The 22,597-nt window shown below is 43.7% G+C and overlaps 4 non-coding genes across 4 annotated transcripts; 2 read left to right on the top strand and 2 right to left on the bottom strand.

Moving 5' to 3' along the window:
• Positions 1–4,728: 4,728 nt before the first annotated feature.
• On the bottom strand, positions 4,729–4,817 carry trnap-agg (transfer RNA proline (anticodon AGG)). Its single transcript is given in 2 exon segments — positions 4,729–4,764; positions 4,782–4,817. It is a non-coding gene; the product is annotated as a tRNA-Pro (tRNA).
• A 4,199-nt stretch (positions 4,818–9,016) lies between these two features.
• On the top strand, positions 9,017–9,090 carry trnat-agu (transfer RNA threonine (anticodon AGU)). Its single transcript has one exon. It is a non-coding gene; the product is annotated as a tRNA-Thr (tRNA).
• Positions 9,091–13,910: 4,820 nt separating this feature from the next.
• Positions 13,911–13,992, bottom strand: trnas-cga (transfer RNA serine (anticodon CGA)). The gene has a single exon. It is a non-coding gene; the product is annotated as a tRNA-Ser (tRNA).
• Positions 13,993–20,072: 6,080 nt separating this feature from the next.
• Positions 20,073–20,146, top strand: trnai-gau (transfer RNA isoleucine (anticodon GAU)). Its single transcript has one exon. It is a non-coding gene; the product is annotated as a tRNA-Ile (tRNA).
• The last annotated feature ends 2,451 nt before the right edge of the window (positions 20,147–22,597 follow it).

Genomic DNA, 22,597 nt, shown 5'->3' on the forward strand with positions numbered 1-22,597 from the left:
ATGTTGTGTTCAGTATTGTTTCATTCAGTCCATCCAGAAGGTCAGGTTCCTTCCTTCTCGAAACGGCCAACGGAGGTTCCTGCAAGAGAAACTTACGTACCATAATTATGATTTATGTCCGGATCATTCCGTGTCTGTGTCTGTTCAAAAGGGATGTGCTGTCAGTCCCGGATCATTCAGTGTCTGTGCCTGTTTAAAAGGGATGTGCTGTCAGTCCCAGATCATTCAGTGTCTGTGTCTGTTCAAAAGGGATGTGCTGTCAGTCCCGGATCATACCGTATCTGTTTCACCCGATTTTCTTGATACCTTTTTCCTTCTCAACTGAAATGACGATCCTCTCTCGAGAAGAAGGTTCACCGTCTGCTGTTGAGATCAAGTTCATTCTGCTGGGCTTCCATTCCAATCACCGCAATCTATCCCCCATTCAGACCGACCCCCGCCTGGACATTATAATCTGCGATATCCATAAGGGAATGGTGAATCCAAATATCATGGTTATAATTTTCTTTGCTCCACAACACTGAAAATTATCAATTCCAACGATTCAGAAGGCAATCATAGAATCATAGAATCTTACAGCATAGAAGGAGGCCATTCGGCCATCGTACCTTTGCCGGCTATTTTTCGAAGGCCTGTCCAAATTCGACCCACACCCCAGATTTTCCCCATCACCCTGCAAATTAGTCCTCTTCAAGAACATGTCCAATTGCCTTTTGAATGATCCTGTGGAATCTGCTTCCACCACCCTTTCAGGAAGTGCGTTCCTGATCTTAACAAACCCTCTGTGTGAAAAAAAATCTCTTAAATTCCTCTCTAGTTATTTTGCCAAATATTTTAAATCTGTGATCTCTGGTTACCGACCCACTTGCCAGAGGAAACAGTTTCTCCCTACTTGCTATTTCAGAACCCCTCATTATTTTGAATATCTCTTTTATGTCTCCCGTTAACCATTTCTGCTGTAAGGAGAATAATCCCAGCTTCTCCAATCTCTCCACATAACTGAAGTCCCTCATCACTGGTATCATCCAGGTCAACCTGCTCTGAATCCTCTTCAATCCCTTTTCATCCTTCGTATAGTATGGTGCCCAGAAGTGTACAAGACATTCCAGCTGAGGCCTAACTAGTGATTTGTAAAGGTTTAGTGTGACTTCCTTGTATTTAAATTCAATGCCCCCATTTACAAAGCCAAATATCCCAAACGCTTTTTTAACTACCTTATCAACTTGCCCTGTTTTGTGAATATGCTCCCCCAGGTTCCTCTGCTCTTGGAACCCCCCATAAATTGTTCCATTTAGATTATACTGCCTCTTCTTGTTCTTCTTCCAAAAGTGCATCACTTCACACTGATCGGCGTTAAATCTGTCACGTGACTGCCCATTTCACCATTCTGTCCATGTCCTCCTGAAGTCTGCTGCTATCTTCCTCAATATTTTCTCCGTTGCCAAGTTTTGTATCATCCGCAAACTTCGAAACGGTACTCCCTATTCCTACATCCAAGTCATGTGTATATAACAAGAAAAGCAATAGTCCTAATACCGACCCCTGGGGGATTCCACTGCATATTTCTCTCCAGTCAGAAAAACATCCTTTCACCACGACTCTCTGCCTCCGATCCTTTAGCTAATTACGTGCTCACGTTACCACCGGTCCTTTAATCCCACGTGCTTCTAGTTTTCGAATAAGTCTGTTATGTGTTAATTTCTAAAATGTGTCCTCAAAATAAATGTAACCCCGTAATTTAATTCTTAAGCAATGAGAATACAGATATTAAGACCGAATGATAGATTGGGTTCATTCCCATTACCCGAAGTTGACGGGACCCGAGGAGGTGAAAACCCATCTGGGTTTATATTTTCCAAAAACGGAGACGAAAATCGCAAAGCTCATCCCGTCGAAATCCAACAATTGGACTGAAGATCCGACATTCTGGAAACCCGAGCATTCTAGAAACCCTTCTGGAACGCCCGGGTTTGCAGACCTGGCCGTTCAAAGAAACCGGATAAGACCATCAGGGGGAAACACAGAGAGAGAAGAAACGCAGACAGAGATATCGAGATACATGCAAAGAAAAATAGTATCAATCTCCAAATTCTGTGATTGAGCAGAATTTAAGGTGCAGCTTAAAGGTAATTCGTGAAATCTTCGAGGTGGACATACGGGAACTCTGCCAGACTGCATGTTCCAGACATGTATCCAACGCGACACGTGCAGTCTGCAGCCGTGTGTGCATTGGTGGTTCAGTGTGGAACTCTTGCCTGCCGGCGGTAAACCATGAGTTTGTTTCCAGGACAATGCAGCATCTTTTACCTTTTGTATTCTGTGCCCATGAGATCGCCTGAGTTGGGATAAATTCATGTGACGGCTTCAATCTGTCCAACTTCTAGAAAGATTATCTTCATTTCCTCGACGTGTGTTGCGTGGACAAACCCTCTGCATTCTGTCCTCTGGTGCTCAAACATGCTCTGCTGGAGATAAGTCAAACCTGCCTTCTGCACCGCTGAAAGGAAATGAGAAGCCAATTGGTGATTTTTGACTGAAAATGGGGACACAACGGGGCTCAACGGGTTTTGAACCAGTGAAACTCCCTGACCGAGAATCAGACCCGAAGACCAACTGGCAACAGAGCCGTGCAGCCACTGTAAAATTTTACTGCAACGCAGCCGATCCGCCATCCTTTCAGAACGCTCTGTCCATACAATCCCGCTTTCTTGTACGATATACGATGTCGAAAAATGTCAGGTTCTGCACCAATTATATCATATCAACAACATCAAATTCCTTTTGAATGGACGACTTGTATTATCAAGTAACACTTTACAGAATGAATTGCTCTGAAACGACATTGTTGTTTACACGCGACCATAAATATACTTTACTCAAATTGCTGCTTTCATTCACTATGAGAGCGAAGAGCCATGAATGTGGAGACATTAGCTACGAATTTATCAGCTGGGTTGCACCTTTCCTTTTCCTACTGTCTCAGTCTTTTTTTACTTTACCCTTTTCTGCTATTGTTGCCGGTTAGATCAGCTCTCGCCATTCAAGGAAACCTGAGAAGTCCATCGGGGACAACACAGAGAGACAAGAGACAGAGACAGGGAGAGATAGAGAGATGCAGGCAAAGAAAATAAAGAGTATAAATGTCAGGTTTTGCAAACTAGCAGAATTTAAGTTACAGGTTGGGAGAGATTCCTTCTCGGGTCTTGAAGTCTTTCAAGAGAAGATCTGACACTAATTAAAAGCACCGGCCACGCTGTGGAATCTCTCATTCTGGGAGAGATATAAATGCGGTCAATTAATTCCAATTAATCTATTTCAGCACTGAAGTGATCTTTGAACAGTGGCTCTGCGAGCAGAATTCAAACCTGGGCAGGAAAACCTCAATTGGATTTTGAGTCCAACGCTTTAAACACTCGGCCACCGCAGCTGTAAACGGCATGTTCGTTCAGATAGGATTCCAAATGGACACTTGCCGCTATTAAGAACGCGCGCATTGGTTGTTCAGGGGTCGAATTCTCACCTCTGATGCGGGAGACTTTGGTTCGATTTCCGGCCAATGCAGAATCATTCTCACCAATGAGGAGCTGAGGAAGATAAGTATGCCATTTCGCCCCTCGAGCCTGTTCCGCAATTCAAACAGATCATGGCTGATATGTGACCGAACTCCAGATAATTGCTTTAGCCCCGTATCGCTTAATAACTTCAGTTAACAAAAATCGATCAATCTCAGGTATAAAATTAACAATTGAGCTCGCATCAACTGCCGTTTGTGGAAGAGAGTTCCAAACTTCCACCTCCCTTTGCTTGCAGAGGTGTTTCCCAACTTCACTCCTGAAAGTCCTGACCCTAATATTTAGGCGATGTCCCCAAGTCCTAGACATCCCTGACGGGCGGAAATAGTTTTTCTCTATCTACTCCATCAGTTCCCCTTAATATTTCGAAAAGTTCGATCAAATCAGCTCTTAATCTACTAAATTCGAGGTAAACCCGAGTTTATGTAATCTCTCCGCGTAATTTAACCCTTGGGGTTGAGGTAACATTCCAGTAAACCGAAGCTGCACTCGCTCCACAGCCAATATATCCTTCCGAAGGTGTGTTGCCCAGAACTGAATACAGTACTTCAGGTGTGGTCTAAGCAGGGATTTGTGTAGCTGTATCATAATGCCTATCCCCTTGTATTCTCGTCCTCTAGATATAAAGACCATTAACATTTTTGATTATTTTTTGTACCTGTCAATGACATTTTAATGATGTATGTAGATGGACACATCAGTCTTTTTGGACCTCCACTGTTTCGAGCTTTTCACCATTTACAAAGTATTCTGATCTATCCGTTTTGGTCCAAAGTGGATGACCTCACACTTGACTAAATTGATATCGATTTGCCACAATTTTACCCATTCATTTATTATATTAATACCTCTCTGTAATTTTATGTTTCCATCTGCACTGCTGAAAATGCTGCCCATCTTGGTGTCATCGGCAAACTTGGATATGTGGCTTTCTATCCCGTCATTTAATATCCGCCTGAATTGGAAAAAAAATCCAAATTTAGCTTCAAACTCCTCATCATCTTGAGACATTTTATTTCCTTCACGTGTGTTGCGCCGACGATACTCCGGCATTGAGTCCACTGGAGCTCAAACATCCTCTGGATTTCATTCAGTTCCACCAACAGCAACACTGAAAACATGTCAGAAGCTAATTGATGACTTTTCACTAAAAAGAGGGCTCGTCCGGGATTTGAACCCGGGACCTCTCGCATATCACTCAATGAAACGCCCTAAGCGAGAATCATACCCCTAGACCAACGAGCCGTTGTTATTTCAGCTTTGCAGCCAGTGTAAAAGTTCGTTGCCTCCCACAGCCGATCGGCCATCCTTTCAGACCAGGTCTGTTGATCCAATCTCGTTTTCTGCTCCGGTGTCCAGCAATATCAAGTTGCACACCAAATATTTCCAATCACCAATATTAGTCTCCCTTTACCAAATTGGTTTCGAGTGTACGACTTGAGTTATCAAGGAAGACGTTTCAGAATTATTTGCTCTTAAACTACATTGCTTGGGAGGATACTGAGAGGTGTGTCGATTTGCGGCACGCTCTGTTCCCTTTGCATCGCCTCATGCACATTGAGTTGAATCATAGAAAGGTTGCAGCACGGAAAGAGGCCATTCGGCCCATCGAGTCCGTGCTAGCGCTCTGCAAGAGCAATCCAGCTAGAAACACTCCCCCGCCTTTCCCCGAAGCCCTGCATTTTTTTTCCTTTCAAGTACTTATCCAGTTCCCCTTTGATGGCCATAATTGAATCTGCCTGCATCACACCCTCGGGCAGTGCATTCCAGATCCGAGCCTCTAGCTGTGTGAAGAAGTTTTTCCTCATGTCACCTTTGGTTATTTTGCCAATCACCTGAAACCTATGTCCTCTGCTTCTTGACCCTTCCGCCAATGGGAACAGTTTCTCTCCATCTTCCATGCTTCATGATTTTGAATACCTCTATCAAATCTCTACAAAACCGTTTCTGTTCCGAGGAGAACAACCTCAGATTCTCCAGTCTATCCACGTAACTAAAGTCCCTCATCCCTGCAATTATGCTGGTAATTTTTTTCTGCTCCCCCTCCAAGGCCTTCACATCTTTCCTGAAGTGCGGTGTCCCGAACCGGACATAATACTTCAGATGTGTTCGAACCAGTGTGTTATAATGTTTCATCCTGAATTCTATACTTTTGCATTCTATACATCTATTTATAAAGCACAGGACCGCGAATGCTTTTTAACCGCTTTCTCAACCTACCCTGCCACATTCAACTATTTGTACACATGAACCTCTCTTTGTTCCTGGATCGCTTTCACATTTGTGCCCTGGAGTTTATATTGCCTCTCCTCGTTCTTCCAACCGAAATGTATCACTTCGCATTTTTCTGCGTTAAATTTCATCTGCCACGTCTCCGCCCATGCCACCAGCCTGTCTATGTCATTTGAAGTCTATTATTGTCCCTAACACTGTTTACTACCCTTCCAAGGTTTGTTTCATCTGCACATTTTGAAATTGTGCCCTGTGCACTCTGGTCCAAGTCATTAACATATATCAAGAAAAGCAGTGGTCCCAGCACTGATCCCTGGGGAACACCACTGTACAACGCTCTCCAGTTCGCAAAACAACCGTTCACCAGTAATCTCTGTTTCGTGCTCTGAGTCAATTCTGCATTCATGCTGTGACTGCCCCCTTTATTCCATGTGCCGCAATCTTGATGATAAGCCTACCATGCGGCACTTTATCAAACACCTTTTGAAAGTCCATATACACCACATCAACTGAATTGCCCTCATCTATCCGCTCTGTTACCTCATCAAAAAACTCTTACAGGTTCGTGAACCACGATTTGCCTTGATCAAATCCGTGCTGGCTTTCCCTAATCAGTCCACCCTCGTCCAAGTGACTGTTAATTCTGTCCCGGATTATCGTTTCTAAAAGTTTCCCCACCACTGAGGTTAAACTGACTGGCCTATAGTTGCTGGGGTTAATCGTGCACCATTTTTTGAACAAGGGTGTAACCTCTGCAATTCTCCAGTCCTCTGACACCACCCACATATCTAAGTATGTTGGTAGATTATGGCCAGTACCTCCGCAATTTCCACCCTTACTTCCCTCAGCAAACCAGCATGCATCCCATCCGGATCTGGTAGTTTATCTACTTTAAGTCCAGCCAGCCGTTCAAGTGCCTCTTCTTTTTCAATTTTTAGACCATCCAGTATCTCAACTATAACTTCCTTTGCTGAAACTCTGGCAGCATCTTCTTCCTTGGTAAAGACAGATGCAAAGTACTCATTTGGTACCTAGGCCATCCCCTCTGCCTCCATGAGTAGATCTCCTTAATCGGCCTCACCACTCCCCTTACTACCCGTTTACTGTTCACATGCCTGTCGAAGACATTTGGGTTCACATTTATGTTGGCCGTCAGTCTATAGTAATATTTCTCTTTGCCTCTCATTTCCTTTTTCACTTCCCCTCTGAACTCCCTAAATTCGCCCTGGTGAATGAGTACATAAAAAAAGTTATCATTTCTTTCAGCCGGAAACAGAAAGTTACTGGTTGATCAATGGCGATTTAAACAAGTATTCGTCTTTTTTAGGGTTTAATGAGTTTTGCGAAATTAATACAGTGAACTAATACAGTAAAGTTGAATTCCTGATCGGAAACCGCCTCAGACAGCGCATTACTGCCCATCCCTGGGAAACAAGATACTATCGAAACTTTGACAACACATCGCAGTTCCCGTTACAAAGACACAGCTTGCCAGCTGTTTCGAAATTTGGAGCCTGGACAGGGAGTTAAACGCTGGACCTTCAGCTCACTCCCCACTTTAAAAGTCTGATACTATACAGACTGAGCTACCCAGGCTCGATACTACATAAGCTCCCATCGTATATATTCATGAGAGGTGTCTGAATTATCCCTGCAGCCGTCGAACAAGGGTGAGGTCCGTTTGATAAAATTCTCAGCAACGTGTTGAGGAGAATCCTTGTTCCTGTTGAACAAGATGTAAGAAACATGAACAGTGAACTCGTGAGTTTACAATTCTTCTTGTTTGTGCCAAATGTCTTGTCATTCGTTAGCAGCAATTAAAATCACACTTTACCCAGCGGCTCAAAAGCTGAACTTGTCCCACACGGGAGCTGGAAAAGGCCTCACGAACTTTCAGCGTATTAACATCTGTAAGCTGAATAATTTCTTCCGTTACACAGTGACACCAGGCAGCATATTTCCCTTCCAAATTTTCCCCACAAGAAACTTCCAACCGATGAATATCGGCTTGACGAAAATAAGAATTGTTTGTTTGGTTCTTTAGATTTAATGATCTCGTACCGGCCCCTTTGCCATATGAGCTGCCGCTAAAAGCCCCCTCTCCCCCGATGAACAAGTAAACTGGCACTTGCTATTGAAAGACGGTAGGCCAGAGGAACACAAGTGCCCACATGGGAACAATGTCAAGTAGATGCATTATGGAACATACCAGTTGCACTTTGAACTCCGTTCAAAATGTTCGGAGTAAAAGGATTGATTGTTTTAAAAGACGCTCGAACTCACAACCTGGTCATATCTGGAGCCCATACTGCTGTAAATAAGTAACGCACGCTTAACAATTGTGCAACACGAGAGCAGCGAACAACCGACAGCATCAGTGCTCCTGTCAAACAGCTTCATTTTCGGTCTCTCAATTATCACTTCGAGATCTTACTGAAACAGAAGCCTCCAATCAAGATGCGCTTCGTTAAATAAAAATTCCTAACTCAGGAAAGTTTTGATCGATCATGACTGAAGCATGTACAATTTCCTCACCTGTTCCTTTTAATCCCCTGGGGTGGTAACAATCAGGTCCTGGAGATTTGTCTATCTTTAGTCTAATTATTTTCTCCATTGCCATTATTTTACTTGTACGAAACCTCTTGATTTATTAACAGTTTTCCTCGTGTCTCTGGTATGTTAGCCTCATCCTTTTCTGTGACGACCGATGCAAAGTAAAAATTTAGCAACTCTGCCATTTCCTGATTTTCACTTACAATTTCACCTCCATCTGTCTTGAAGGGGCTCACACTACTCTAAGCCTCCCTTCTCTCACTGAATATACTTGTAAAAACCTTGAGAGTTGTCCTCATTTTCCCTCACACGTTTTTCTCCTTTTCCCTTTTTGCTCCTCTGACGATTTTTTAGTTTCAGCACCACGATAAACAACACTTCGCTGTAAAGTTCGGCTCAATAGTTCTCCAATGTCAGAGCGAGAATTGTCTGAAGCCCTAATTTATTTAATGTAACAAATACAATCACACATAATCATCCGTGTATCATCGCACTTATGGATACACAAAGATAAACAAAGCTTGAAATGCAGGCAACATCGAAATGCACAGGTGAACGGACAAGCGAAACAGACAAAGATAAAACGGCCTGAACCCCCAAACGTGAAGTGTCGCTGATAGATATTAATGTGAGGAGGTGGACCGATAAGATCATCACTTGGCGCTGTGGCTTAGCTGGTTAAAGCATCTGTCTAGTAAACAGGCGATCCTGGGTTCAACTCCCAGCAGTGCCTGGTATAGCTTGTTATTTTACCTAATTTGTGCAATTAAGCGACAAAATTACACTGTGGTCTTGGTATTTGTTCAGGAGGAAACGGACACCAGAAAGACTTCAAAATCGCCCTTTCATTGTCCAGACAGACCTCTCATGGAATGTGTTTGAAACACGTTTATTTCAAGACACGTTCGTGTTTCTGGGCTCGTTGGGGTCGTGGTATAATTCACGATTTGAGGTTCAAACCCGGAAGTCGTCCTAATTTGGACCTGGACTTGTGATCTTGATCTGCGTTGGAAACTTTTGCAAAGAGGGAAAGGAAGTCCCCAAATCACTCCACCTGAATCGCCAGGCCCGGATGAAATATATCACAGGCTGTTAACAGAAGCAAAGAAGGAAATCGCGGAGGCTCTGACCATGATTTTCCAATCCTCCCTGGTTATAGGTGCAATGCCGGAGGATTGGAGGACTGCTGAAGTTGTACCGTTGTTTCAAAAGGGAGAAAGGAATAGATCGAATTATTGCAGGCCAGTCAGCCTAACCTCGATATTGAACACAATTCTGGGGGAAAGTATTAATCTTCATTCAGAAAGGCACGGATTAATGAAGGACAGTCAGCATGGATTTGTTCAGGGAAGGTCGTTTGAATTGAATTTTTTGAGAAGGTATCAAGGAAGGTGGATAAGGGTCGTGCGTTTTTTGTCGTCGACATAGATTTTCGCGAGGCTTTTGACAAATTCCTAAATGGCAGATTGGTCAAAAATGTAAAAGCCCATTGGATCCAAGGGAAATTGACAAGTTGATCCAAAATTGACCGAGTGGCAGGAAGCAAAGGGTAATGGTCGTCGGGTGTTTTTGTGACTGCAAGGCTGTCTCGAGTGGGGTTCCACAGGGCTCCGTACTCGGTCGCTGCTTTTCGCAGTACAGATCATTGATTTGGATTTAAATGTACGGGGTATTATTAACAAGTTTGTAGAAGATACAAAAATTGGTCGTGTGGTTGATGGTGAGGAGGGAAGCTGTGGACTGCAGCAAGATATCAGTGGACTGGACAGGTGGATAGAATAGTGGCAAATGCAATTCAATCTGGGGAATTAGGTAATGTATTTAGGGAGGGCAAACAAGGCAAGGGAATACAAAATAAATATTGAAACTAATTTGCCATTTACACGCCAATTTTGCAAGTTTACTGATGTCTTCCTGTATTTTTCGCATTTTTCCTTTGTATTAACTACAGCTCCCAATTATGTGCTGTCTGTCAATTTCGAATTTGTATTTCCGATTCCTGTGACCAAATCATTAATGTAAATTGTCAACAACAGTGGTCCCATCACCGATAAATTGTGAACAACAGTGGTCCCAGCACCGATAAATTGAGAACAACAATGATCCCAGCATCTTTCAATTGTGAACAACAATGGTCCCAGCACCGATAAATTGTGAACAACAGTGGTCCCAGCACCGATAAATTGTGAACAACAGTGGTCCCAGCACCGATAAATTGTGAACAACAGTGATCCCATCACCGATAAATTGTGAACAACAGTGGCCCCAGCACCGACAAATTGTGAACAACAGTGGCCCCAGCACCGACAAATTGTGAACAACAGTGATCCCATCACCGATAAATTGTGAACAACAGTGGCCCCAGCACCGACAAATTGTGAACAACAGTGGTCCCAGCACAGATAAATTTTGATCAACAGTGGTCCCAGCACCGATAAATTGTGAATAACAGTTCCTCCAGCACCGATAAATTGTGAACAACAGTGGTCCCAGCACCGATAAATTTTGAACAACAGTGGTCCCAGCACCGATAAATTGTGAACAACAGTGGCCCCAGCACCGATAAATTGTGAACAACAGTGGTCCCAGTACCGATAAATTGTGAACAAGTGGTCCCATCACCGATAAATTGTGAACAACAGTGGTCCCAGCACCGATAAATTGTGATCAACAGTGGTCACAGCACCGATAAATTGTGAACAACAGTGGTCCCAGCACCGATAAATTGTGAACAACAGTGGTCCCAGCACCAATGAATTGTGAACAAGTGGTCCCAGCACCGATAAATTGTGATCAACAGTGGTCCCAGCACCGATAAAATGTGAACAACAGTGGTCCCAGCACCGATAAATTGTGAACAACAGTGGTCCCAGCACCGATAAATTGTGAACAACAGTGGTCCCAGCACCGATAAATTGTGAACAACAGTGGTCCCAACACCGATAAATTGTGAACAACAGTGGTCCCAGCACCGATAAATTGTGAACAACAGTGGTCCCAGCACCGATAAATTGTGAACAACAGTGGTCCCAGGACTTTTGACTTGAACTGCATTTGAAACTTTTGCATAAAAGGAAATTAAGTCCCCGAATCGCCCCACGTGGCTCTCAAACGCATTGGGAAGAAGTTCAATGCAAACAATCAGGACTTTAAAGGCAACTCAACGACCTGCACTTTCTTTGAATAAGTTTTGTTCGCCATTATATTTGACGGTGAAATCGCTCTCGGCTTTCATCGAGCTGAAGCAGAGTGTGGCCGCTTTGTATCTGCGAGCATGTCGGTGACGTGGTTAGCTTTGACACTGATCGCTTCCAATTTGTAAAATTTCACCAAGCGTCAGCCAAAAGAAACCGAGAATCGAATTGTCCCTGTTAGTGATGAATTGAAGGGATTGGTGCTCCAAGCAGATCTTGAAAATGCACAGTGCGGTCGGTCAGGAGTTCCAAATCCACCCTCCAGCCACTCACCAATCATATTAACTGAGCTTTACTCTTGTCCATTGTCACAGCGCTGAAAGCGAGTATTTCTCCGGCATGTTTTTCTTCACAGTTGCTGCTTTAAGAGTGAAGACCGGCTGTTTGGATTTTCACTCCTGCAAGCTTCAACCATTAATTTTGGACTGACTGCAGACAGTTGTTATATTGGTCGCTGCAAACTCAAAGTTCAGCCCAATTAATTATTGGTTCAGCAGGTGATCTCTTCGCCTGTCTCGTTGGTGCTGTCGGTTAGCACGGAAGTTTGATGGTTCGAGCTCTTATTTGATTTTTCCTCAGGATTCATCGCCTCAAAGTTCCAGGGTTTCAATGTATGTTTTGGAAGCAAGAATATCACAATTCTCCTTGGCAGACAAGCCCCGGAAAGGCCAGAAGGGAGGCCGCACTCGCTGCAGGAGAGCTGGTTCGCTGTGACATGGAGATTTCTGCAGTGAGCGAGACCAGACTGTTCCTATGTTCAGAGAATAAATGGCGCACCCTTTATGTTGGAAAAGCAAAACGGTGGGGATTTTTGTATCAGATGTTGCTCGTTGCGTTACTTTCATCTTGATCGTAGAACCGGTTTGGGCGTTCCTGTGATCAACGGCGACAATTGCCTATTCATTTTAAATTTAACAACAGCTGCACTGAGCTCTTAATCATGCCCTTAAGATACAGTCTGTAAAATGATGAAATTTGATCATCTGCAAAGCATAAAAATCTGATTAAAGTTTTGACTGTCTCTCGGTAACCACGTCAACATCTCCTTCAGTATGAAATAGAAAGTTATCGTTTGATTAATGGTGAATAAAACAGTCATTCATCTACCAACAGGGTTTAATTAGTTTCATGTCATTAATTTAATAATTTCATAACTCTTGCTAAAGTTAATTCCTTGCCTTGGAATCGAACTCATGAGGTGGTTGGGAACACTGAATTCGAACACATCAGTCCATCGGGGAGCTCCCAAGGGCGCGCACCCCCCGTGATTCATTCAGCTGTGTGTTTTTTCACAGGCCTCTTATCTCTCCCTTCTTTTCAGCTTCTGACTGTGGATATTCTTGTGGTTAAATATGAATAATATAGAATATCTCACAGCCCCAGTATACGTGCTCCTTCACTGTACAGTTCTGTGCAAAATCAAACTGTACGGTTCACCCCCGACAGAAGCAGCAGGAGATGCCACTTTAAAATGGCAGTTGCTTCAAATGATTTATGATGGACCTGCGTGGCCTTGCAGTTTTCCCAGGAGCTGCATTCGGTGCGTGAATTTTGGAAATAGAAACATGTCCATCAGCAGCTTGTGGTAATATTTTACCTCACTTTCCATTTCATGTACATGCCTACTTGCACTTTGTGCTGTCATTGCCTGAACATCATCTTCTGTCGCGATAGTGGTTTGAACAGAAAATGCCATTTTGTGCGAGCAGCTTGTCTGGCAGGAAAATTACCTGAATTACGAAGGGGCAAGTAGGAAAGGCCGCGTTGGTCTGCCTGTTCGCAGCAAAGAATTTTCAGCGTTTCCTTGTGGCCCAGTGTTTAGATTCGGTCATCACCATGGCAACGGATCGATTGGTGTCTGTCTCGACATCCGCATTTAAACACTCTACGAAAAGTGCACTGTACTCAAATTGCTGATGTTTTCACTGTAAGGGCGAAGAGACATAAATGTGTGTATATTGGCTAAAAATTCATCAGCTGGGTTGCACCTTTGCTTCTCCCCCCGTCTCAGTCTTTCCATCTTTACCCTTCTCTGCTGGTGTTGCAGGTTCGATCATCCTTGGCCGTTCAAGAAAGCCTGAGAAGTCCATCAGGGGAAAACTCAGAGAGTCAAGAGACAGAGACAGGGAGAGATTAAAGTATAGAAACAAATAGTATAAATATCAAGCTCTGCGAACGAGCAGAATTTAAGATGGAGCTTGGGAGAGATTCTTTCACGTGCCGTGCAACTTTGCAAGTGACCATTGGGCTCCGAATTCGAAGCGTTTGCCGCGCTGGAGCATCTCTCTGAGGGAGGGAACACGGTCCGTTCACTCCAGTTCATATTTATTTGAGCATTGAACAAATCTTTAAGAAATAGCGCTACGAGCAGGATTCGAACCTGCGTAGGAAAACCCCATTGGATTTCGAGTCCAACGCCTTAACCACTCGGCCATCGCAGCTGTGAAACGATCTGACAGCTACTGCTACCAAAAGGGTGCAACCAGTGCAGAATTCGGTGCCACCCACAGCCGATCGGCCATCTGACAATCCATCCGATCACTTTTTCTCTTCCGATGTGCAGCAATGTGAAGTTGTACACTAACTATTTCATATCAACAATATTAGCCTCTCTTTACCACATTCGTTTTCAATGTGCGACTTGTAATGCCAAGTGAGACTTTGCAGAATTAATTGCTCTCAAGTTACATTGTTGTCTCCCTCGGCATCCGCAGATTATCCACTCTCCCACAAGTCTAACAGTGACTACACTTCAAAACTACTTCATTGGTTGTAAAGCACTTTGGGACGTCTTGAGGTCGTGAAAAGCGCTTTATAAATACAAGACTTTCTTTCTTTTTATAGTGGAATAAAATTACTGATGTTTACACTGTGAGGACGAAGAGACATTAATGTGTAGACATTCGCTGCGAATTCATCATCTGGGTTAGATTTTTACTTTTCCTACCGTCTCAGTCATTCTATCTTCACCCTTCTCTGCTGGTGTCGCAGGTTCGATCAGCTATGGCCGTTCAAGGCTGCCTGAGAAGTCCATCAGGGGGAAACACAGAGAGACAAAGACAGAGATAGAGAGATAAAAGTATAGAAAAAACCTAACATCAAGTTAGCAGAATTTAAGATGGAGATTGGGAATCATAGAAGCGTCACTGCACAGATGGAGGCCATTCGGCCCATCGAGCCTGTGCCGGCTCTCTTTAAGTGCAATCCAGATCGTCCCATTCCCCCGTTCTTTCCACGTATACTTGCAAATATTTTCCCTTCAAATACTTATCCAATTCCTTTTAGAAACCACGATTAATTCTGCTTCCACCACCCTTTCAGCCGATGCATTCCAGATTATATCTACTCGCTAGTTTAAAAAGTTTTTCCTCATATCGCCTTTGGTTCTTTTGTCAACCACCGTAAATCTGCGTTTTCTGGTTCTCGACCCTTCCGCCAACGGGAGCAGTTTCTCTTTATTTACTTTATCTAAACCCGTCATGATTTTGAACACTTCTATCAAATCTCCACTCAACCTTCTCTGCTCTAAGGGAACAACTCCAGCTTCTCCAGTCGACCCGCGTAACTGAAGACCTCATCCCTGGAACCATTCCAGTTAATGTTTCTGCACCCTGTCTGAGGCCTTCACATCCTTTATAAAGTGCGGTGCCCAGTTTTGGACAGTTGTGGAATATTGTGAAGTTCCCTTCACATATCTTGATATTTGGCAAGAGACCACTGGGCTCCCAGTTAAAATGATCTACCGCGGTGGAGTATCTCTCTGAGGGAAGGAATTGCAGCCCGTTATCTCCAGATCATATTTATTTGAGCATTGAACAAAACTTTACACAATAGCGCCGATAGCACGATTCCAACTTCTGCCGGAATACCCCATTGGGTTTCAGATCGAACATCTTAACCACTCGACTACCGCAGCTGCGAACGCCTTTGATGCACGGCTGTAAATCAGAATGCACAGGGTAGTCACAGGAGATTTGTGAGACTATATGTTCTTTCAGACAGGTTTCCAACTGGACACATGCAGCCGCTACCGTCCGGACGTTGCTGTTTCACTGGTAGAATTCTCACCTGCCACCCGAGGAGACGGGGATTGATTCCCGGCCGATTCAAGAGCATTTTCATTCTGCACCGATGAGATCGCCTGAAAAAGGATACATTCACATTCAGCTTCAATCTGCACACCAGGTTGAGACATTTTCCTTTCTCTGTGTGGTTTTGCGTCGACAAACCCTCTGCGTTCTGGCCTCTGAACGTCAAACATTCTCTAAAATTAAGTCAATCCTGTATTCTGCAACGCTGGAAAGATGTGGGAAACAAATGAATGAATTTCCACTGAAAATAGTGACACAGGATGGCTCGTCCGGGAATTTGAACCCCGGACCTCTCACATATCAATTAGTGAAACGCCCAAAGTGAAAACCATAATCCGAGACCAACGAGCCGTCAGTCACACAGCCGTGCAACCAGTCGAAAGTTTCCCTGCTCCCCACAACCGATCGCCTATCCTTTTAGACCGCTCTGTCCATCCAATCATCGAATCATAGAATGGTTAAAGCACAGATGGAAGTCAATTCGGCCCATCCAGACCGTGCCATCTATTTGTAAGAGCAATCCAGTTAGTCTCATTCCCCCGCTGTTACCCCGTGGCCCTGCAATTTTTCCCTTCAAATATTTATCCAATTCCTTTTTGAAAGCCACGATTGAATCTGCTTCCACCGTTTGAGACAGCACATCTGGATCATAACAACTCTCTGCGTAAATTTTTTTTACTCATTTCGCGTTTGGTTTCTTTGCCAATCACCTTAAATCTATGTCGTCTGGTTCTCGACCTTTCTGCCAATGGGAACAGCTTCTCTTTATTTACTTTTTCTAAACCCTTCATGATTTTGAACACTTCAATCAAATCTCCTTTCAACCGACTCTGCTGTGAGAACAATCCCAACTTCTCCAGTCTGTCCACGTAACTGAAGTCCCTCATCTCTGGAGCCATTCTAGTAAATCTTTTCTGCACCCTCTCTAAGGCCTTCACATCCTTCCTAAAATGCGGTGCCCAGAATTGGACACAATGCTCTGGTTGTGGCCGAACCAGTGTTTATAAAGGTTCAACATAACTTTCTTGAGTTTGTACTCTATGCCTCTATTTATAAAGCCCAGGACCACGTTCTCAGCCTGTCCTGCCACCTTCAAAGATGTGTGCACATATGCCCCCAGGACTCTCTATTCCCGCACCTCATTTGTATCATTTAGTTTATATTGCCTCTCCTCATTCTTCCTGCCAAAATATATCAGTTCGCACTTCTCTGCATTAAATTTTATCTGCCATGTGTCCGCCCATTCCACCAGCCCGTCTGTGTACTCTTGAAGACTATTATTATCCTCTTCACTGTTTACTGCAATTCCTAGTTTTGTGTTATCTATGAATTTTGAAATTGTTCCTGTACGGACAAGTCCAAGTCATTAATATATATCAAAAAGCAGTGGTCCTCGTCCAGACCCATGGAAAACAACACTGTCCACCTTCCTCCAGTCCGAAAAAAATCCGTTCACCACGACTGTCTGTTTCCTGTCATTTATCCAATTTAGTATCCATGCTTTTATTCCATGGGCTTCAATTTTGCTGAGAAGCCTATTATGTGGCACTTTACTTCATCGAAAAACTCAATCAAGTTCGTTAAACAAGATTTGCCTTCAACAAATTCGTGTTGGCTTTACTTTATTAATCTACACTTGTCGAACTGGCTGTTATTTTTATCCCGTATTTATCGTTTCCTAAAGCTTAACATAAGAACATAAGAACATCAGAAATTGGAGCAGGAGTAGGCCAATCGGCCCCTCGAGCCTGCTCCGCCATTCAATAAGATCATGGCTGATCTGATCCCAACCACAAATCTAAAGAACACAAGAAGTCGGAGCAGGACCCGGCCACATAGCCCCTGGGCCCTCTCCGCCACCCACAGGGCATTGACCGATCCGAACTCAGCTTCATGTCCAATTTCCTGCCCGCTCCCCATAACCCCTAATTCCCTTTACTTCTAGGAAACTGTCTATTTCTGTTTTAAATTTATCTAATGATGTAGCTTCCACAGCTTCCTGGGGCAGCAAATTCCACAGACCTACCACCCTCTGAGTGAAGAAGTTTCTCCTCATCTCAGTTTTGAAAGAGCAGCCCCTTATTCTAAGATTATGCCCCCTAGTTCTAGTTTCACCCATCTTTGGGAACATCCTTACTGCATCCACCCGATCAAGACCCTTCACAATCTTATATGTTTCAATAAGATCGCCTCTCATTCTTCTGAACTCCAATGAGTAGAGTCCCAATCTACTCAACCTCTCCTCATATGTCCGCCCCCTCATCCCCGGGATTAACCGAGTGAACCTTCTTTGTACTGCCTCGAGAGCAAGTATGTCTTTTCTTAAGTATGGAGACCAAAACTGTATGCAGTATTCCAGGTGCGGTCTCACCAATACCTTATATAACTGCAGCAATACCTCCTTGTTTTTATATTCTATCCCCCTAGCAATAAAAGCCAACATTCCGTTGGCTTTCTTGATCACCTGCTGCACCTGCATACCAACTTTTTGATTTTCTTGCACTAGGACCCCCAGATCCCTTTGTACTGCAGTACTTTCCAGTCTCTCGCCATTAAGAAAATAACTTGCTCTGTGATTTTTCCTGCCAAAGTGCATAACCTCACATTTTCCAATATTATATTGCATCTGCCAAATCTCCGCCCACTCACCCAGCCTGTCTATATCCCCTTGCAGGTTTTTTATGTCCTCCTCACTCTCTACTTTCCCTCCCATCTTTGTATCATCTGCAAATTTTGATATGTTGCACTCGGTCCCCTCCTCCAAATCGTTAATATAGATTGTAAAGAGTTGGGGACCCAGCACCGACCCCTGTGGAACACCACTGGTTACTGGTTGCCAGTCCGAAAATGAACCATTTATCCCAACTCTCTGCTTCCTGTTTGATAACCAATCCTCCACCCATGCCAGAATATTACCCCCAATCCCGTGATTTTTTATCTTAAGTAATAATCTTTTATGTGGCACCTTGTCGAATGCCTTCTGGAAGTCTAAATACACTACGTCCACTGGTTCCCCTTTATCCACCCTATACGTTATATCCTCGAAGAACTCAAGCAAATTTGTCAGACATGACTTCCCCTTCATAAAGCCATGCTGACTTTGTCCTATTAAACTGGTTTAACTGACTGGCCTGCAGTTGCTGGGTTTATCCTTGCACACGTTTTTAAAAATGGAGTAACATTTGAGATTTTCCAGTCCTCTGGCACACCCCCATATCTCCGGACCGTGTGACTTACCCACTTTAAGTACAGCCAGCCTTTCTAGTACCTCTTCTTTATCAATTTTTATCCCATCCAGTATCTCCACGACCTCCGCTTTTACTGACTCTGGCAGCTTCTTCTTCCTTGGTGAAGACAGATACAAAGTACTCATTTAATACTTCAGCCTTGCCCTCTGCCTCCGTGTATGCATCTGCTTTTCTGGCCCCGAATCTTAATTTGGATTCCGATGTGGTGCAATGTCAAGTTGCACACTAACTATTTCAAGTCAACAATATTAGTCACGTTTCATCAAATTCATTTATGGTGCATTTTCTTACAATGAAAACACGCATTGAAATCGGGGATATTGTATCGTCCCTTGGGGGTCATCGGACCACCAAATTTTGGGTTAAGATCCGAACGCGCTAAATGATTGTACCAGAGAAAAACATCACATCGCATGATTAACAACATTAATATTACACCGAGCTCAAGCTTGTGGTTGCAGTAACCAATGAACGTTGTTAAATTAATTCATGAAACTAATGAAATTCTGTGAAAGATGAATAATTGTTGTAACCGGTAACTTTATGCTGCAGAATCACGGAAATACTAACATGGATAATGAAACTTTAAATAAGTTTTTGTGCTTTGTATGTGATGCACTTTCACAGTTTTCCACTTTCCAGACTGCATTTTAAGGGTCTGGTTTCAAATGTTGATAGTTTCCGACACCTGGAATTTGGTACAGCCGTTGTTAAAGTTAACAGGAAGGAACAAGAATTGTCCCTTCTCCAAGCACAAGTTGACGCTTGGGGGTTTATCCGAAGCAAGTTCTTCAATACTATGTTTTTATGCGGGAACTGAAATCGAGCTTTTTCACGTAAAAGGCGAACATGATAAGCACTGCACCACGGAAACCTCAGCACACGATTTTGGCAGTACCTCAGGGTCCTGCCCACTGGTTTAACAGTGGAGCAGTGTTTCAGGGGTGGGCTTTTCACTGTTCAGAACATAATTATCACCAGAATTAAATTTTTCGCATTAAAGTGCTCCTTATCTGTTAATTTCGATTTATACCCTTGCCAGTTTTATACAGAAACAAGTAACAATGTTTAAGGGATGTGGTGTGTTCAATGTTCCTGCAATAACCGTATTACGCAGTGTGAGAAGTGAAACACAGACCACCCAATGCGTGCACCAAACCGATTGACGTAAACAATAAAAATGGCCTGTTCGCTCAGTTGGTTAGAGCGTGGCGCTGATAACGCCAAGGTCGCGGGTTCGATCCCCGTATGGGCCATTAGTAATTAATGATATCACTTTAGTGACTTTGAAAATCCGGACTTGAGGAACACGGAAATTCACGCAAAAAGTCAGAGGAAATTGTATTTGAAATAGCATTCATTGCAATGTTTGATATATCTTTGCCCCTGGGACGGAGAAAAACAATCTTTCTGTTTATCCTTCTTTTCTCACTCACCTTTCCGTGTCTCCATCTCTTTCCGTCTGTCTCTTTTCCCATCTCTCCATTTCTTTCCATTTCCGGAACCATTTTTCCAGGTATGCTTACTGACAAACATTACAACCTGTGTCACTCAGTGTCCGGGTATGTTTACTAACACACATTGTAATCTGTGACACTCAGTATCCGGGTATGTTTACTGACACACATTACAATCTGTGTCACTCAGTATCCGGGTATGTTTACTGACACACATTACAATCCGTGTCACTCAGTATCCGGCTATGTTTACTGACACACATTACAATCCGTGTCACGCAGTATCCGGGTATGTTTACTGAAAAACATTACAATCCGTGTCACTCAGTATCAGGGTATGTTTACTGACACACATTACAATCCGTGTCACTCAGTATCAGGGTATGTTTACTGACACACATTACAATCTGTGTCACTCAGTATCAGGGTATGTTTACTGACACACATTACAATCCGTGTCACGCAGTATCCGGGTATGTTTACTGAAAAACATTACAATCCGTGTCACTCAGTATCAGGGTATGTTTACTGACACGCATTACAATCTGAGTCACTCAGTATCAGGGTATGTTCACTGACACACATTACAATCTGAGTCACTGAGTATCTAACAATGTGAAGCAACGAGTTTTATTCCCGCTGTGATATCTCTCTGTCGGTTTGCTGATAAACGTTTAACTCGGGGCTTGTTCCCTTTGATGATCACATCAGTTTAGGAATCAAATGCTACAAATCACATGTTCGCCGGCGCTGAGAGAGGCAAAAAACAGAGAAAAATGCAGAAAGAAATAAAGCTAAATAAAGATGCTATCAATATTTCTCATCCTTGATGCTTCTCTACTCCTTCCCCAAGCCTCCAGCGCCGGTTAAAATTTCTGTGTAAATTAATGCGAGATTCGACCCAAAGAACGAGATCCAAACAACCAAATTTTGCTGAAATTCGGGATTCAACCAGGGACATTCAAATTTTTGGATTCTCAACTAAGCTATATCGACTCCATCCCAAGTTAGAGTGCATGGCGTTGCTTTGGAAAAAACAAACATAAACCGGGTGGAATTGCCTCTCCCGCTCATTCCTTACCTCGGGGGAATGGGACCCGACCAGATCCCGGAGCTCAGGTTATGTTAATGTTCTGCTGATGATATCTTAATATTATCTTGTGTTTGGGCCACTTTTAACAAGGTTCGTGGACACATTGTTCTATCATCCCGTCTCCCACATCGCGCCTCTCTCTCATTCATTCTTTCATCCATTGAATCCATCAGGTAGCGGGAATCAGAGCTCACCCTCAAACCCCCAACACACAAACCCCCAGTCAATAATTTACACTCTTTATAAACACAAAATGGTAATACACCAGGGGAGACTTCACAGTTATGGACACGGAACGAATTACACCAAAGTGTTTATAAACACAGAAAGTGGAGACACCAGGGGAGACCACACAGTTTTGGACACGGAGTGAAAAACACTTTAGTTTTCATGAGAAGTTACAGAACACGTAATGTCTGTAAAATTTCCATTCTTTTCCCGGCACTGATGGGCTCTGAAGGGAGAGATGGGCCCGCAGACACTCTGATCCGCACTGATCCCGAGCTGCAGGTGAATTGAAATAAAGTTCAATCAGTAGCAGCGAGCGGTTGGAGAGAGATCAAGGTCCAGAATCAAGGAGGACATTTCTGATACTGCCCTTGAATCTAATTTATATCAAATACTCCTTGAACTCTCTGCCGGGGGAATTTGGAACTGAGGATCGCTTGTGAAATCAGCCTAAAGATAAAAACACAAACCACCCTAAGTGGGGCTCGAAACCACGAGCCTGACAACAGAAAACTCAGCACAGGCCTGGGATATTCCTGCTCTGTGGGGCTCAGTGCCACTCCGGTGAGATCAGGAAACGCACCCCAGACCGGAAACTGTGGTTTTCCTGCTTTGTGTGGAGCAGGTGAACTGCCTCTGCCCAGTGTGACTGCGTCGATGAGTTTCCAGCTCTGATGGGTAATTGAATCCCTTCCCACAGTCCCCACATTTCCACGGTTTCTCCGTGGTCCGGGTGTCCTTGTGTCTCTCCAGGTTGGACGATCAGTTGAAGCCTCGTCCACACGCAGGACACGTGCACGGTTTCTCCCCGCTGTGAATGGTGCGATGTTTTTTCAGACTGTGTAACTGGTGAAAGCTCTTTGCACAGTCAGTGCACTGGAACGCTCTCACTCGGGTGTGTGTCTCGGTGCTTTTCCAGTCACACTGAT

This window comes from Heptranchias perlo, chromosome 20 (genome assembly GCF_035084215.1).
Source record: "Heptranchias perlo isolate sHepPer1 chromosome 20, sHepPer1.hap1, whole genome shotgun sequence".
NCBI lineage: Eukaryota > Metazoa > Chordata > Chondrichthyes > Hexanchiformes > Hexanchidae > Heptranchias > Heptranchias perlo.